Source organism: Cheilinus undulatus, linkage group 8 (genome assembly GCF_018320785.1).
Source record: "Cheilinus undulatus linkage group 8, ASM1832078v1, whole genome shotgun sequence".
Classification (NCBI taxonomy): Eukaryota; Metazoa; Chordata; class Actinopteri; order Labriformes; family Labridae; genus Cheilinus; species Cheilinus undulatus.
The window spans coordinates 7,584,811-7,603,933 of NC_054872.1; positions in this window are offsets into that span (position 1 = coordinate 7,584,811).

Genomic DNA, 19,123 nt, shown 5'->3' on the forward strand with positions numbered 1-19,123 from the left:
ATACAAAAAAAGGCCATGCGCTTTTTTTGCAGTCAGATTCATTTGTGCCATTCCTTTAAGCAGTAGAGACACAACGGGTGCGTTCGAAAAGTCCATTTTGCTTAGGAAGGTTCCTAACTGAGTGAAATGACCTGGAAGTATTTAAGTGTCGGCCATGATAAGGACTGTTCGAATTCTCCAAATGGTAAGGAAAGAAGCTTCATTGTTTCCTTTATTATCTCCTTTAGCCTAGGAAACACTGGACCAACCTTTACCAAAGGAGAGATGAAAAGACGACCCACAATGCTTTGCGTCAACTTCATTTAAAGTGACGCACCTGTTGACCGCTCATCGGAACAAGTGAATAACTTGAATAACTAGAATAACTTTACTAATCCCGATTTAAACCGTAAAATTCAGAAAAACGTATAATACACGTGATAAACAGAAGGCAGTAGGGATGAACAGAGAAATATTACAGACATGAAAACTTTGTCATTCAACTTATGATCACGATTTCATTTCTTCTCATTTCCATTTTATTTAAACAGTAAACCGATCAGTCAGTATTTCAAACTGTATTTGTCTTGCTATTTTGAAATATTAAAGTAAACGTTTCAAGTTTGTAAATCACAACCAACTAAAGTGATAAAGTCAGCATGTTGCTATATTGTGATTATTATATTTATCATCATAATTACACAGGGAAGACGTGGTTTATAGCGCTTTTCACAGAACGAGCTGAGAGGAAGATGAAACCAGAGTAGACTGTAATAAATTTAACAAGACGAGAGCATTAAAGAAAAAATGATTAGGTAGGGAATAAAGCAAAAGTATTTAATATCGTTATGAAACTAAAGGACTTGAACATTATTCTTCTTGTTGTATTGACTTAGTTGAAAGTTCAGATTAAGAGAAAGGTTTCTGCTGTTCTAGATGTTCACAGTTCCTCTTCCTGAAGAGACTTTAGGATAGAAAAATCTTAATGAGCTCATATCTCTGACGTTTTAGCGTTCACAGCACATAACAACGCAGAGAACGCACCGAACGGAAGTTGCAAATTTTGTAGTCCATCAACGTTAAATTGAAAGAAGCCATATGTGAACAGGATCCTTTCCTATCCTCTTACTCCCACCTTTCCTTAACCCTGTGACGTTTCTCGTCGGGGTTAAGGAAAAGTGAATAGGAAAGGACTTAGGAGGTAATTTTTTGGACTTTTCAAATGCACCCAACATCTTGCTATTTGAGGACAGCCCCTCCCACAATGCATTGCATTTAAACATTGCCCTCAACAAATATGGCACTACTCACTGAAGAAACCCAAATTATTAAAAACGGATTAAAAATGGACAAAAAGACGCTTATTATCAGACCGTGGATTCAATCTTTAAAGACCCTGAAAAGTCACAGAAGTTCCAGGCTCTCTAGAACGGCGTCCTTAAGGGCTACGGAGACATCGAGGGTAGCAAACGAACGGCAAAATAGTCAGCTTTCTGAGGAAAAAAAAGAGTGTCTGTGACGTATGGTTAAAAAGGTTTTAACGTTGTTCTAAACTGTGTCACTTCTTGCTGTAGATGACAACACTGTCATCAGAGACCCAGGAAAGTCAGCCAAGTTCCAGGCTCACTAGAAAATGTTCTGTAAGAGCTATGAATGCATAAAAAACATATTTAGAAAGGCACAACACAGAGCTTTCACAGGAAATAATAACTTAGTGTCTATGACTTACGGTTCCAAAGTTACCAAGCAATTCACAAAGGAGTGTGCCTGCGGCATGGATCTGTGCCTGTGAACTCTAAGGGTCAAACACCAAATCTAAGACAAAACTTTGGTCTTTTTTTTTAAGTGCTACAAGCAGGTTTGGAAATGATTGCTTCAAAATGGAGTAGGATGGGATTAAAGTAGATCCTCTAATAGAGCGGGTTCATAAATTACCATTAAAAGTCCATCCTGAATAGATGCTTTTTGACTAATATCATACATGAAGTACATTTGAAGAACACAAATGGTCCCCGAACTTTAATTACAGCACCTTAAAACATCACTGATGTTTTTCCATTTTAAGCAGAGAACTGTGAGTAATGCCTCAGGAAAAGGTCTCATTCAAGGAAGAGGTAAACAAAGGTCAAACCTATGAAAGGCCTGTGGGGCGTGTTACTCTATTCACCGCTCGCCTCTTTCTAGGAAAAGCTCTCCCTTCCCAGGAAGAAATTCTGTTTGTTGGATTTGTGAGCAACAAAAGACCTGCTTGTGGAGAGAGATGAAAGAGCAGGAAATACCAGACAGAACAGTGTTTTTCTCTTCAGACTGCCAGTATGTAGAGAACCACGGCAGAAACACAAACACGCCCCATCTGTTGCTCAGGGTAATTCTGTGCATCCATGAAACCGGAGGGATGTTTGTTGGGTTTGATGGGAAAGTTAGTTTGGGTTAAAAAGGAGCCATATTAGTGTGAGCAGGCCTTGTGTGAATGAGAAGAGAGGAGGGTGGGAAAAATGAAGGAAGGGCAGACACAGAGGGAAGTGACAGACAATGGTGTGAGAAAGAAAAGAAATCAGGAGGCAGGAAGGCCTGATGAATGGTGGACGGTCTTTAAAGAGGAAGAATCGACTCAATGATGTCTTAATTGAGGCGGAGGAGGAAGTATGACCTCAGAATAAGCTGAAAGATGTAAGCATGTAAGCTGTATGGATCAGAATGGCTCTCAGGTAAACCACATATGAAGGGAAAATAGTGCAACATCATCAAATATACTGTAACATAATGACAAACAGTGGAAACTCAGAGCAGCCGAATAGATTTAACTCAAACTCAGCAGAGCAAGCATATTTCCTCCTGCTCTCCCCCAGAAGGAAGTGAAGCTTTTTACAGCTGTCTTTATCGGGGATTTTAACGCGTACAAAACGGCCAGCTCAGCAGAGCAGATGGAGACACGGACAAAGGGACGAAAATAAGACTGGAGAGGCTGAATGTGAGTAGTACAGTACAGTTTGACTGCTCCAAACCAAACAGATGGATGTGAAGATAAGCAGAGAGGAGGAAAAAGTCTCACAGTCTTAAGGTACAATTCAGTAAATGTTTCCTCGTGTATTTAAAGATTTGTCTCCTGAAGCATTCAGGAGACAAAACTAAACTTTCTCGCTCACTACCATGGTGTCATTTACCATGGTGGACCGTGACTTTCAGCTGGTCTGTATTTTAGAGGATAATTATGCTAGATAGGGGTGTAATGGTATTTGCATTGGTCTTGAATCATCACTTTTCAGGGGTCTCAGTTTGGTGCAACGAGTCACGTGATGACTGTCCGAACTATTAAAAAAGACAAGAAAAGAAATGTAATGGTATTTACCTGTCAATCTTGGTGGCAGCAATGTGCCCAGGTGTTTGCTAGCCCTATTAAACCAACGAGGAAGAGAAAGTAGCTGGCATATCCAAACACACGACACTGTCGTTGGGCGAGAGGCGAGGTACACCCTGGACTGGTCACCAGTCAATCGCAGGGCGGGCATATAGAAACAGACAACCAAGCACGCTCACACTTACACCTACGACCAATTTAGAGTCACCAATTAACCTAACGAGCATGTCTTTGGTGGTAGGAGGGAGCCGGAGTACCCGGAGAAAACCCATGTGTGCACAGGGAGAGCATGTAAACTCCACACAGAAAGGCCCTGACCGGGAAGCGAACCAGGGCCCTTCTTGCTGTGAGGTAACAGCGCTAACCCCTGTGCCGCTGTGCAGTCATTCTTCTTTTTCTCTTTTTTTCACTTTTTTCATTCTTGTCAAAAAAACTGGAAAAACAAATACATTTTTTTTAAAAAAGGGGTCCATTTTTTTTTAATCAATTCCGGTATTTTGTTTTCTTGTTTTCATTAAATACTTGAGGAAAAAGAAATCATTTGACCCATTGGGAAAGTTGAGCATTTCAAAATAAAAGCCCTCATGTAAAAATTTAAGCCATCTAAGCCAACATATTAGACGTGTTTGTTTTTATGTTTTTTTTATTCTTCATGTCTTTATTTATTCTGTTACTTGAATATTGTGTACACACACAAATAAATAAACCTTTCAACCAGACAATGCAATCCTAAATTGAAAATCTGATACCTGCTGATACTTATTTATATATCTATTATATATTATGATTTATTTATATATACCTATTTTATATATTTTAAATCTATTTTCCTCTCAATATTGATGTAGCCCATGAAATCATCAGTACTTTTACCAATGACATTAGTTTCAACACATTGTATGGAGCAAATAGGCTTATTATTATACAGTAAACAAAATGGATGGCTATGGAGGCTCGAATCTGGACATTTATGTTGAAATGTTTACCTTTCCCATTGGGTCACATGATTTCCTTTTCCTCCAGTATTTCATTAAAACAAGAAAATAAAGTAACAGAATTATATATATAATATTTAGTTTAACTACTATAATTTGCTATCTTAATTGAGAAATAGTGTGCTTTACAATTTTTGTCTTCTTTTTTTGTAAAACAATAAATCAGAAAATTAATGGATAACAATAATTATTATATTTTAGCATTATAAATATCATTTTGATTAAAGAGATTCTACACAGTGAGGTTTCAACCATTACATAAACCTAAGAAATAATTTTGGTAATTACCAATAGCATTGAGGCATGAAAAAATTTAACATCCATACAGTAACAGCAGTACTACTGAAATATCAAAAATGCTCTAAATGCTTCCTAAGAGTCATCATTTATTGTTTCTAGTTTTGAATCCTTCTCTTATTTACTGCATTGTGCCAAGTGGATTCTATTTTAAACAGAACAGAATAAAGAATTTTTAAGGCATATGAAAATGTAATTTATTATACTTTTCAAAATGAAAAATAAAATCAGATTAGTTAAGACAAACTCTGCATAAAACACTGTTGTTAAGAGTTTAAGTTGTGAAGTTCTGCAGGATTTTGCCAACAGGCTGTAAGGATTCATGTGTCTGAGTGACAAGAGGCGTTGTTTTTCTCCTGAGCTGGGTTATACTTAAATAAAAAAACAAAATGCAACAGTCCTGACCTTCCTTAATTTGAGCCTCTGCATGCCCTCAGTTCTCTGAAAGGTCAGAACCTTCAGCCGGGTCTGCAGTTAAACCACGGTGAGTCAGACTTCACAACATGACACAGCAGACTCTTCACCTCGGTAAGGCAAAGAAAGAGCAGTTCACAGTGATGAATGACTTCAGCTCTGGACTTAAAGCTGTTTTAATTAGTATTAATGTTGGTGATGGGTCAGTGAATACCTAGTCTCAAAGGTTAATGCTCACAGTGATGAAAGAGATTATTATAACCTGACTCAGCAGTTTCCTAGCAGAGCTTTTACAGGATTGTTTAGGTTTACAACAGGACACTTCACTGCTCTTTTCAGGTCTGATCTGATCAGAGAAGTTTAAAGAAGCTGCAGGCAAGGGAGGTTAAAAAAGGGAAAAATACCCCTAAATTAATGTATGCTAAATGCTTGTTTTACCAGCAGGGCCAAACAGAAAAGTACTGCTTATTCTCTCATGAGCTGCCACCATGTTTTAGTTAATGTTAGTTTTACATGTGATTTATTTGACCAGTGTGAAAACAAGTGTCCCACCTGAGTCAGTTTGGGGTGCCTTGCATGACTCTCCAGTCCCGGTCTCAATGCATCAATGAATGCCCAACCAATGATGGTAATAAGCAATGCATGTCTCATATAGTAGGCGATGGTATGCATGTGTTTTTTTGCAAATCATCCAGAAAGAAGAGACAATCATGGCATTCAGTTGCACTGACATTTGTTTATGCTCTGTTTGGACAGTGGAGTCCATCCAGCTACTATGGGTGTTTTACACATTTACAGTGAAGAACCTGAACCAGAGTGTTTATCAGTGATATGGGGCGAGCATCAGCGTTTGCGTCTGCTTCTCCAATCTCTTTAACACCACGGCCTGCTTCTTTATCATCATGGACTTCAAACAAGCATCACCAGTTAAAACACACCTTTAAACAGCTGTTTAAGCCATTATATAACAAATCACTGCAGTGTTATGTTGAAGTGGATCCATTAAAGCTCCAGATAGACTGACCAGAGATGCAGGCTTTTGAACTGTGCGCTACCAATAAGCTCCTCTTTAGTACACAGGTGTCTGCTGTTTTCTAAAAGAATTTCCATTTTGTATTCATCTGACCACAGAACAGTTTTCCATTTTACTTCAGACCATTTTAAATGAGCTTTGGCCCAGAGAAGACAGCGACATTTCTGGATCCTGTTCACATATGGCTTCTACTTTGCATGATCTAGCTTTAACCTGTTAATCCCTTGCCTCTTTTATTAAGCTACTGCTCGAAATATTCAGCCCATCTTAGTTCTATTTAAATGATAAAGGTACAATAATGAAGAGGGCACTTGTGAAATTTGTTCAGAAGCATAAATATGTGTATTTAAGTTACTGGGTCACAGTGAATAAAGTTAGCAGTTGAAGTCAAAACATCTCCTGTAGGCCAAAGCACCACACTTTTGACATGACCTCTTTCAATCCTGTAGGGGGCTATGTAGCACTACAGCCACTTTGATATGTGGTCATTGATTTGACTCTTTTTTGAGTTGGATATAGTGTAGGTAAAAATGGTTTATTTAGGCTTGTAGCTGAGCTTCTTCTGTTCAATTTGATGTGTAACATGACTATGTTTGTACAAAACTAGAGTGCACACCAAACCAAATTTGGTTCCATATTTGTAGACGGCACAGCCAACTGTGTTGGAAGACAATCATTTCTGAAGTGTTTCTGAGCCCATGCAGTGATTGCCAGTACAGAATCATGCCTGTTTTTAATGCAGTGGCCCCTGAGATGACCAGCACCCGCCTTGTCCCTTGCTGACAGAGATTTCTACAGATTCTCTAACTCTTTTGATGGTTATTATGGACTGTAGATGGTGGGACACTCAAAGTCTTGCTGTTTTTTCTGAAATTGTTCCACAACTTTTAGACAGTTTTTAGAGATTGGTGAACCTCTGCCCATCTTTACTTCTGAGAGACTCTGCCTATCTAAAATGCTCCTTTTATACCCAGTCATGTTACTGGTCTGTTGCCAGTTAACCTAGTTAGCTGCAAAAATGCTTCTCCAGCTGTTTTTCATTGGTACTACTTACATTTCTCACCTTTTTTTGCCCCGTCTCTACTTTTTTGAGATGTGTTTTTGCTCTCAAATTTAAAATAAGCTTTTGGAATTGGGGTTGCATGGGCTCCTTTTAATAGGATTTTGTAAAGGGTCTTTTTTAATATATTGAGAATAATCCATTGATTTTATCATTTGTCTATCTTCTTGCAGTTTGTTCTTTTTATCTACTTCACATCTTCAGAGATGATGGCTTGCCATCAATGTTTTTTGTGTCTAAATAAAGAGATACAGTCTCCTGCATGTGTGAAAAGTCTGTTTTAAGAGAAACTCCATCCTGGCAGATTAGTCAACAATGGAACAGGGCCATACACAAAATCTTGCATGCTGGAACCATGTTCCGAATTGTTCCATTTTTGTCTGAAATAACTGAGTATACGGGCCTCAAGATTAAATCTAAAATCCCTGCCAAAATCAGCAGTGGCTCGAGGTGATTAAGATCATCTTCCTCTGTAACTAAGAAGTCTGTCTCTGCAGGAATCTTTTCTATAATCTAACTAAAAACAGGGATTTTAATTAACAGATTAATCATGTATTAATAGACTCTAAATACCTCTCTAAAGGAGCCAAGTTAAAATTAAAACAATGGCTGCATCATGTCCCATTTTTTTAAAGATTAGACTGTTTCCCTCGCCGTGGTGCCGTACAGCTGATCAGAGTCTCTGTTCAGACTGTGAAGGTCCAGGCTGTGTGATGTGTTTGATAATCAGCCCACAACAGACAAAGAAGAAGAAAAGACAGACAAAGAGGAATGTGTTGCCAGGTGCGACATGCTGAAAAGCATCCTCTGATGGGAACGCTGTGACAGAAAGCAGAGAAACGGTCCGAGGCAGGACGACAGAAAAACGAGTGGAACAAAAAGAGACGAGTCTGGGGAGAGAATCCCTAAAGCCTGAGATCTGCTGCCTCATTGGCAGCTTAATGGTGTGTGTCATAAATGGTGTCACCACCTCATCTCCACCCTCCCTCCTCCTGTCTCCTCTTCCTCCTCCTCCTCCTCCTCTGCTGCGGCCTGGCTCTCCATCCTGAGCCTGGCAGATAATACAGCCAGTCAAACAGCAGAAGATGCTATCTCCTCCTGCTCAGCACCTGCGAGTATTAGCCAGGATTTACTCTTATTGTTTGGGAGGGAGATGGAAAATCTGCCCTGCAGCCTCACCAATTTATACCATGTCTAAAAAATAATGACCAGTGTGCAGACGCACCAACACAGTGGGAGTGAAACATTTAGGAACCTGCAATATAAATAGTCTGAGCCCACACTGTGTTTGAGCTTATTTTGATGTTATCTGCCAAATGGTAATACATTTTATTTTCATTTTCAATTGATTTTATAAAACCTACATAGAGGGCAGTGTTGGTGATTTAATCATAATAATGTCAGGGAGAACTGTAGTTGTTTACTGACAAAAAGAAAAGCTACAAGATTAAATAAGGGTCTTAAGTAATGTATGACATTTGTCACATTTGAATATTTCAGATCTTAAACAAATTTTAATATTAGACAAAGAAAACCTGAGTATGAAAAGGTAAATGATTAAATTTGTTGAAGAAAAAGCCATCCAAACCTATCTGGACCTATGTGAAAAAGTCACTGACATCCATCAGTCTGGAAAGGGTTACAAATAAATTTAAAGCTTTGGGACTCCAGCAAACCACTGTGAGAGCCATTATCCACAATAGGGGGAAAACTTGGCACAGTGGTGAACCCTCCGAGAAGTGGCCGTCCCACTAAAATGACTCACCCAGGAGGTTACAAGAGAACCCAGATTAACATTTAAAAACCTGTAGGCCTCACTTGACTCAGCTAAGGTCAGAGTTCATGATTCAACAATAAGAAAAAGAAAATGGCATCATAGGAGAGTTCCAAGACTAAAACCCCTGCTGACCAAAAAAGAGCACAAAGGCTCATCTCTTATTTTCCAGTGGTTTTCAACTGGTTGAGACACAGAACCCACCCCAATGAGAATTATGACCCAAATTCTTTTCTTACATGCACATTTTATTAATGATAAACGTTGCAGTTTGAACCCTAGATGGTAGAAAACAATTTCTGAACAAGTAAGAATGACTAAACAGCATGTTTTAAAAATGCACAAGAAGCTCTGAGAGGACGTTCATTAATTTATTCTTCTTTGCTTACTTCATTAGTATTGGAATTTTGGTAATTTCTTGAAGAATAATCCTATTATCTTGAGAAAACACTTGTTTATCATGATAAAGGGAAACATGTACACTATATTGCCAAAAGTATTCGCTCACCTGCCTTGACTCGCATGTGAACTTGAGTGACATCCCATTATGAACCCATAGGGTTTAATATGATGTCGGTCCAACCTTTGCAGCTATAACAGTTTTAACTCTTCTAGGAAGGCTTTCCGCAAGCTTTAGCAGTGTGTTTATGGGAATTTTTGTCTACCATTCTTCTAGAAACACATTTGTGAGGTCACACACTGATGTTTGACCAGAAGGCCTGGCTCTCAGTCTCTGCTCTAATTCATCCCAAAGGTGTTCTATCAGGTTGAGGTCAGGACTCTGTGCAGGCCAGTCAAGTTCATCCACACCAAACTCTCTCATCCATGTCTTTATGGACCTTGCTTTGTACACTGGTGCACAGTCATGTTGGAACAGGAAGGGGCCATCCCCAAACTGTTCTCACAAAGTTGGGAGCATGGAATTGTCCAAAATCTCTTGGTATGCTGAAGCATTCAGAGTTCCTTTCACTGGAACTAAGGGGCCAAGCCCAGCTCCTGCAAAACAACCCCACACCATAATCCCCCCTCCACCAAACTTTACACTTGGCACAATGCAGTCAGACAAGTACCGTTCTCCTGGCAGCCACCAAACCCAGACTGGTCCATCAGATTGCCAGATGAGGAAGTGCGATTAGTCACTCCAGAGAACATGTCTCCACTGCTCTAGAGTCCAGTGGCGGCGTGCTTTACACCACTGCATCTGACGCTTTGCATTGCACTTGGTGATGTATAGCTTGGATGCAGCTGCTCAGCCATGGAAACCCATTCCATGAAGCTCTCTACGCACTGTTTTTGAGCTAATCTGAAGGCCACATGAAGTTTGGAAGTCTGTAGCGATTGACTCTGCAGAAAGTTGGCAACGTCTGTGCACTATGGGCCTACCACTTCATGGCTGAGTTGCTGTCGTTACCAATGGCTTCCACTTTGTTATAATACCACTGACAGCTGACTGTGGAATATTTAGGAGTGAGGAAATTCCTGACTGGACTTGTTGCACAAGTGGCATCCTATCACAGTACCAGCTGGAATTCACTGAGCTCCTGAGAGCGAGCCATGCTTTCACAAATGTTTGTAGAAACAGTCTGCATGCCTAGGTGCTTGATTTTATACATCTGTGGCCATGGAAGTGATTGGGAAACCTGATTTCAATTATTTGGATGGGTGAGTGAATACTTTTGGCAAAATGTTGATAAAACAACAGAAAATTTATTCATTACTCAGTCTCTCTTCTCTTACATGGTGACAGCACTAACTGTTACTATATACTAAACACAAAAAATATTTTTTTCACACCTGATTGCGTGAATTGCAGTGTGAGTTATCATCTCGTTCTAAACTTTAGTGAGGCAAATTTTCGCCTGTAGCAACTGGAAGTGCCAGAGGAGGATCAACTTGTCTCCTAGATACCAACAAAGCTTGTTCCCCCACTTTTCATACCGTGGTCAAGCATGATGAAAGTTGACGCTGTCCTGTAGGTCTATATGTGTAGAAGTCCTGGAAAAGATCCAGACGCCATCATGTTTGTGTTCATAGCATCTTTTAACACTTTTCACACTCTGATTGGAGCCAGGATTTCTCTGATGATACAAACCACAGACGTTTGGTTCTGTACAGCTGCAGGGCACCTGTCCGTCGGTTAGCAGTGAGTTTAAGTTTCACTGAACCTTCAGAGAGACACAGGATCTCACACCACAGAGTGGTATTGAGATATCCCAAAACTGAATCACAGTAATGCTGAAATTACTTTATTCTACTGCATGTCTATTGACAGGTAACATTAACCCCTAGAGCTCACTCGGCATGGACCCATAATGCAGGCACACCCCTTGTAAATAACTTGGTAACTTCTCTCCGTTGTGACTTTCTTATGACGTGTTTGTAGCTCTTACAGAAAGTTTTCTAGTGAGCCTGGAACTCGGCTTACTCTCCATGGTCTTTAAAGACCAGTACACCAGTAACTTTGATACTGAATGTCTTTAGATCCATTTATAATCCATTTTTTTAATCATTCCTGCAATAAGCTGGTTAGCCCACTGCCATATTGTCTGTTTGTACCACAAAATGTGTTGCTACTGAGCTGTGACAACCAATGGGAAGCCGTTGTGTTGGTACGTCATGCTTTGCTGAACAGCACATGTCCACAGACTTATAAACCAAAGGAGAGTTTGAATGACTCAAGTAGAGAGAAATAAACACAGGGAGGTTGTAATTTGCCACTCAGAGTCACTGCACTTCAAATATGGCTCAAATTCCCCCAAAAAACATAAGGCCTTTTTTGTGTAAAAATGTGAATACTTTGAAGAATTTCTGTCACAAAGTTATTATTTGTGATTCTTTAGTTCTAAAGCAGGGGTGTCAAAATCAAGGCCCGGGGGCCAAATCCGGCCTGTGGATCATTATATCCGGCCCACAAGATCATATCATATTTGTATTCTAACTGGCCCACCAGTATGAGGTCTGCAGATTTACTCCAGTATAATGTATATAAAAAAATAAACTTCAGCTTGACTATTTAAAATATGCTTGTTAAGCCATAAAAATCTGAAAAAGTAAAGACTAAGAAAATTTCATAAAAAGTCAAGAATGTGGGGAGAGAAATTAATTTGTTTTAATTTCTGTTTTTCAGTTTTGTTTTTCAAGATTCAAGATTCAACTCAAACTTATGATTTTAACTTTTCATTTCATACTTTGACCTTTTCAGCTCATAATTTGGACTTTATATGTCACATTTTTATCTTTTAGATTCCCAATTTTAAATTTTAAGTCATATTTTGACATTTTCAACTCCTTACTTTGGCTTTTTTTATCCCATATTCTGACTTTAAACCCATGATTTCAATGTTTTTTCTCATATCTTAACATTTTAAATGAATAATTTTTACTTTTTACATCATATTTTGACCTTTTAGACTCCCAATTTTAAATGTAACTAATATTTTTAACTTTTTAAGTCATCATTTGAAATTCTAGCTTATATTTTAACCTTTCAAATTTAAGAATTTAACTTTCTCCTGATATATTTGCTCTTTAAAAAAAATATTTTTGTATTTTTAATATCGTGTTTTGATCTTTTGAACTAATAAGTTGGAATTTTAATCTCAGATTTGAGCCTTTCAAAATGATCATTTTTACTTTTTTGGAATTTCCGAATGATTTATCATCAGTGCTGTTTGTTTTGTTTCATATTTTATCACTGGTATAATGAGATTGACAGTTTATGGTTAAATGCTGACCCTGTTAGGCTCTTAGGTTAGACCTAAATCAAGAATCCGGTCCCCGGTTCTTAAAGAGGTGGAAGAACAAGTTTGTACAAAAAACCCTTAGTCATTTGTGTTTACTGTGTTCACTAATTTCAGGTTTGTTTTTTCTTCTGTCTTTACAGCCATGTAACTTTTTTTTTAAATTCAAGTGACATTGCTGCAACACACATTTTTTTAAAGTCCAGGTTGTCCTAAAGAAACCATGTTAGAGCTTGACTGAAAAAAATAGCTGTGAGCCAACATGACTATTGATTTTGTTTGAAATGTCTATACTGTGCAAAATGTTTGGTGTTGTGTTATGACTGAATAAACTAAACTAACTAACTAAACTAACTATAAGGGTTAAGATGAAAAAAATTCTTTGTCCTTCCTTGTATGGCTACTGGAAAATTACTCAACATATTTTATTTCATTTATTACCTGCACCAAGGAGGTTATGTGATTGGGTGGGTTGGTTTGTTTGTTTGTTTGTTTGTTTGTTTGTTTGTTAGCAACATAACTCAAAAAGTCATGGATGGATTTTCTTGAAATTTTCAGGAAATGTCAGAAATGGCATCAAGAACAACTGATTAGATTTTGGGACTGATCCGGATCACCGTCTGGATCCAGGAATTTTTTAAAGGATTCCATACTCTTGGGAGATAGGACTAATGGCGGAGGTCTGCGTTGTTACCACTTTACACCAGAAGATGGCGGACATGATTAAGTTATTCAAAGTTTTGGAGTTTATAGAGTTTGAAAAACACACGCCCGGTCGAGGAGATGAAAGACAGTGAACTGTAGCGAGGATACTCACAATGCTGGGAGGAATATTCACCCTCTGCCATGACTTCCAGTCGTCCGGTGAGACCATGGGTGCTTCCGCCCTGACAGTCCACATGTAGCGAAGCTAATGCTTTGCCTCACTGTGTATCCACCCCACCGGGGAGGGAGTAATCAGCAAATTAGTTTTTGGGAGTGATCCAGATCACGTCTGGATCCAGGAATTTTTAAAGGATTCTTCACTATGGGGAGATAGAGCTGATGGCGGAGGTTTGCGCTCTCTGGGTGCTTTCTAGTTTATTCTGGATAACGTTTAGATAAATTGGGCCTATTTCTACATTGATTACTGGATAGTTTAAACGCCTCTGTGACTTTTATCCAGTTCTTCTCCTTATTGGGTCCCTCTCTTCACACTAAGTTGAGCTGGAGAGCTCTGGTGTCTGCAGAAAGTGGTGTTTATTTTTTCCTCCATTTCTGATGTCATCCTCATCATCCTCTTCAGTCAGCACTGATTGGCCGTTGCGTCACGGCCTCAAGCAAATTTGTCACCAAAGTTGAATTTTTTTTAACTCTTGCGAGCTGCGAATGCCCCTCCATTGTGCAATCAAATGCGCACAAACGGCATCATTACATTGACTTTCTATGTAAAATTGAGACAAAGCATGAACAAACTGACAAAAGCACCGTCCCATCAGTGTGAACACAGAGCTAAAAACAACAAACCCAGAGGGAATTTGACTTCTCTCTCTTTTTTCCAGAAAGTCTTCATTCATAAATATATTAGTAAATATATTCTGGATTTGCTACTGTTAAAAGGTGATATACCTTCAAATGGAGGAACAAAATCTGTTAAAAAGTGTGATGTTGTGATCTCAGATGTAACTTTAGGAGGAAACAACTTAGCATCATTGATCCTAAGCTGCCTCTATATACACTTTATACAACACCGGATCCTTGTTTTATTTCTATCCTCTTCGTGGTGATGGACATGGCTCTGACAAATGACCCCCCACCTGCAGAGCGCTGCCTCCTGTGGGCAGGAGCATGAATCACCCATCAACCTGCCACCACTCAGGAAGACGGGTGTCATGTGATCTGACTGGAAGATGTTTGGTTTTCAGATGGATGTGGAGGGGCGAGACTGAGATAAGAGTTGAGTGATGTGAGGTTATGAAGGCCAAGGCTGATGTGTTTTTGATTCTTAAGGCCGACTCTGTGGAAATAAGGTCCCTGTGAAGCAGGTTTAAAAGGTTTCTAAAATTAAAAACATTCAGAGTTTTGGTCCAGAAGGCCTGATGGTAGAGTTTGACGTCAATCACTATTAAGTGGTCTTTTTTTCACAAACTAGAAAAAGGGATTCCTAAAGTCTGACAAAACAGTTAAGGTCCATTTTTTTTAGTTTAAATGTGTCCAGAGGAGCACATTAGCCCTGTTTCAGAGCTTTTTATCTGTCTGTGACAGTCCTCCAAAGCTGCATTACATGACCATTCATGTGGACTGAGCATGCATTTTTCTCTGCAAATATTTTAAGCTACATGTCTCCATCCAAAGAGGGCTGAGAAGACTTCCTGACAGTAAAATCACTCAGTCATGATGCATTCTCCTCATGCAGGCAGTATTATATGAAGAATTTTGTTGAAAACAGCGCATGCATAGATAACAAGGTCAGCAGGGTCTGTTATAAGCTTTCCATGTTGATTTCTCTGCTGCCAATCAGGTCTGAAATTGTTTTTTATTCTTCTTGAGGAGAGTTTATGATTGGGGCCAGGCCTGGTGTTAGCAGCTGTGCAGCTCTATAGGAGAGATAATTACAGCATCCTTCCATTATAACGCAGCACACAAGAAACAACACAGAAATAACATGCATGTAAAAGGCAGAACACAAACAGGCTGTTTGCAATGCAAGCAGCCTCAAACTGTTAACAGTATTAGACCCTGATGAGTAAATGTGTTGGCCTTTCGCAGCCGCATGTGGAACCACAATTTTTACCATGTCATGAAAAACATTAGCTCATTTTTAATTTAATGGCAGCAACTCATTTAAAAATAGCAGGGACAGGGCTACAAAAGACGAGAAAAGTAAGTGGTACTAATAAAAAACAGCTGGAGGAGCATTTTTCGACTAATTAGGATAAATGGTAACAGGTCAGTAACATGACTGGGTATAAAAGGAGCATTTTAGAGAGGCAGTGCTTCACAGAATTCAAGATTCGCTCACTAACCTCAAAAAACTGTGTCTATTTTCCTGAAGTTAAAATGTTCCTCAACTTAAAATTGGGAAGATTTATAATATCCCCCCATCTACAGTCCATAATATCATCAAAAGATTCAGAGAATCTGGAGAAATCACTGTGAAAAAGGGACAAGGCTGAAGCTTTCTCCCTCTCCCCGGCTCTTATATCTCTTTTTCCTATTCTATCCACTGCCCTGCTGTCAATAAAGGCATAAAAAGCTGAAAAAATAAAGGGACAATCCAGCTTGTTTCCCTGGCACGGTTTAAAAACCTGCATCTCTGATGGTATGGGGTTGCATACGGTGTGGGCAGCTTACACATCTGGAAAGGCACTATCAGTAATGAAAAGTAGATGGAGCATTCCTACATAAGGATGCATTTCTCTCTGTTGAAAGAAATTATTCAGGTGGGTTTGCTTGAAAATAACTTTTTCAATATGAAAAGGTTGTGTTTTCTGCTTTAAAGAAGTTTGTTTAAAGGGGACATATTCTACCCTTTTAAGACAAGTTTATATTGGTCTCAGAGGTCCCCAAGACATGCCTGTGAAGTGAAAAAACACCCCAGTATTGGATTTTGGGGGGAGGGGCAACCAAACCTGGGGGCGGTGCTAACTCCCCACATGACATCATGAGGAGAACATCTAAGACAACTTGTTTCAGCACATATTTTCACAAAGATCAAAGGTCACATAATATGTGACCTTTCAGTAGCTCCACTGGAAAACGGCAGAAAAGTGATGGAGAGTGATTTGCAGTAAATACATGTTTTCTGGGGTTGTATGTACTACTGTAAACTCCTATCTACTGTTACTGTCCACGCAACAACCTGAACCCTTTAAAAAGAAATTTAAGTCAAACTGAAGGACAGTCTGGCATGTTGAGAGGGCTGTTATGTTTTGGTTGTGATCAATGGATGACTGATTTTATGTGGTGATCTCTCTGTAGGTACCATGGGTGACAGAAATGATAAAGATCCCCTGCAGGGCAGGAAGTTTGCTTGTAGATCCAGGCCAAGCTTCATTACTCATTACTCATCATCCAGAAAATGGAGCCGAAGAGCTTAAAGAGGGTTTAATACAGGGCTGAGGAGAAAGAGGAAGATTCATGAGGGCAGAGAAACTAAGACTGATTTTAGTCTTGAATTTGATTAATTTAACCCCTTAAATCAAACCATGACTGTGTTTTGCAAAGCTTTAAGTATGTTAAAATGTAACATACTCCCTGGAAAATAAAAACTTAAAGAAGGAGACTGCTTCAGCTGAGACACTTTCAGAAAGACTGTCCTCTTAAAGAAGAAACTAATTCTACACCACAGAAAGCATCCTGATGTTGACCTTCACAGGATGAATCAAAAACAGCACAGAACAGGACTGCAGAGATCTGAAAACAGAGTTTGTTTATTTTCGGCAGAACATACAAGAGGCTGAGCTCTAAGGGTTATATAAACCAGGCTCTCCAAGAATAAGGCATGGAGATCCTAAAGAAATACCACCGACAAGACTCTGGGCTTTTTTACCCCACAGTTCAGCCATATCGTCAGCTGTGTTGTGGAAATAAAACTTAAGTAGACAGCTGTTTTATTTTTTGATATTTCCTTCTTATAAATGCCCTGAATGGTGAAACATGTAGTATTTTAAAATCAGAATGAAAAAACAGGTGTACAAAGGTCCAGATAGGACAGTTCCTGGGTCTGGATCAGGTAAGCAGCCCGATATTTCTCGACCTACACCACTTTCAGGGATAGTTTTTTGGGGAGCAATGGGGCCTCAGTGTCATGCTCTTTATCAATTATCCTGGCCCCCTAGAGCTACAGTGATAAATGCAGAAAGCATTCTATCTTCATACTAGGGATGGACATTTGGAAGAAACCTGCCAACTCGAGCATCATTAATGTTAATGATCAATTAACTGATTAATCGTTAGGTATGTACAGCCTAAAAACATACACAAATGGGCATATGTATAACACAGCGTTTCCGCTAGACTTTTTTTGTCCCTAGTCAAAGTGACCGGCAGTCCTCAAGAATTCCGTCCATTTAAAACAACTACTGGACATCTGCATTAACAGCAGCAAAATGCATAAATCTGATAATTTGTGATACATTGATACGTACAAGTCTGCGCTAAATGGGAGAGAGGACACATTTTTATTTCCAGACCGACAGAAAACCTGAGTAATTATTACTCTGTTATTACAAACTGGTAGACACATTGACATGATTAAAACCCTAGAAATGACTGCACGTAGACGTTCTCTTATTTTTCTTTGTGTAAGTGGTTTCAAAATAAAAGCTGCACGCTTTTCCTTACACTCCCAGTCAGTCATACAATGTACGCCCACGTTAAACTCATCAACAACGACAGTTAGCTTCACATAAACACCTTTAGCCTGTTAGCACATCGGCCGCTATCATAACTTAGCAGCTTACAACAGCCAAATACCATCCTCCGCCGACAACAATGAAGCATCCAAACATAACTCCCCAGTGCTCTGTTAACTGGACACCGCGTTAAAACTCTACATTTCAAATGAAAAATGAGTCTAACCGTCAGCTGCTAATATCAGTCCTCATGATGATATAACTCTAAAGCTGGAAACCCAGCCATCCTGGTTAATTTGGACTAGTCCCGAAAAGACAAAAGCTCCATAGCAGATAGCCCGGTCCAGTTCTTCTCTCAGTGATGGCTTATCCAAGACTACTTCTGCTAATTAGCCAGCGCCGACATCCCGAGCATGAACAATCAGCTACGTACGAAGAGGAGAGACAGATTCTTCATTATCAGCTTCAGCAGTCTCTGTTGTTCTGCACGATGTGATTCTGTGTTGACTACTATCCAACTTTATCTGAGGATTGGTCATTGGTAGTTTATGGAAGTCCACTATTCTGCTCGGCGTAGGCCTCTCTCTCTGCTGCATCAGTGTTTACAGCGCTCAGCCACACAGTTTCCTTTGTTTCAGCCTCTTCACTACTCGCAGCGATGACACAAAATCCCTCCATACCGCTGATGATATTAAGCCTTTAGTTAACCAGGAAAACCTCACTTAGATTAAAATTCTGCTTTCCGAGAATGTTCTGGTCAAACTTTTCCAGCACAGTCCCAGCAGTACTGCACATGCTCAGAGAGAAGGCTTGGGTTTGATGAATTGATGACATACATAATTAGCCATGTGCTTGCCGTCTAAGGAGATAAACAACTCTAGCACCGCAGGACAGTAGATGTAGTAAGATTAGGCAACTTTTTTATATTAAGGCATTCTTGCAACATATCTTCTAGATTACACAAAATATAATATGCAAGCATTTAGTATTTACTTATCTGGTCATTGGCATGTTTTCTACCAGACCTTTTGATTGGTTATATTTTAATCTGCCAGACTTCCGCCCTTTTTACCGGCCAATGCCGGCTAACAGAAACTCATATATATATATATATATATATACATAAAACATTTCCCC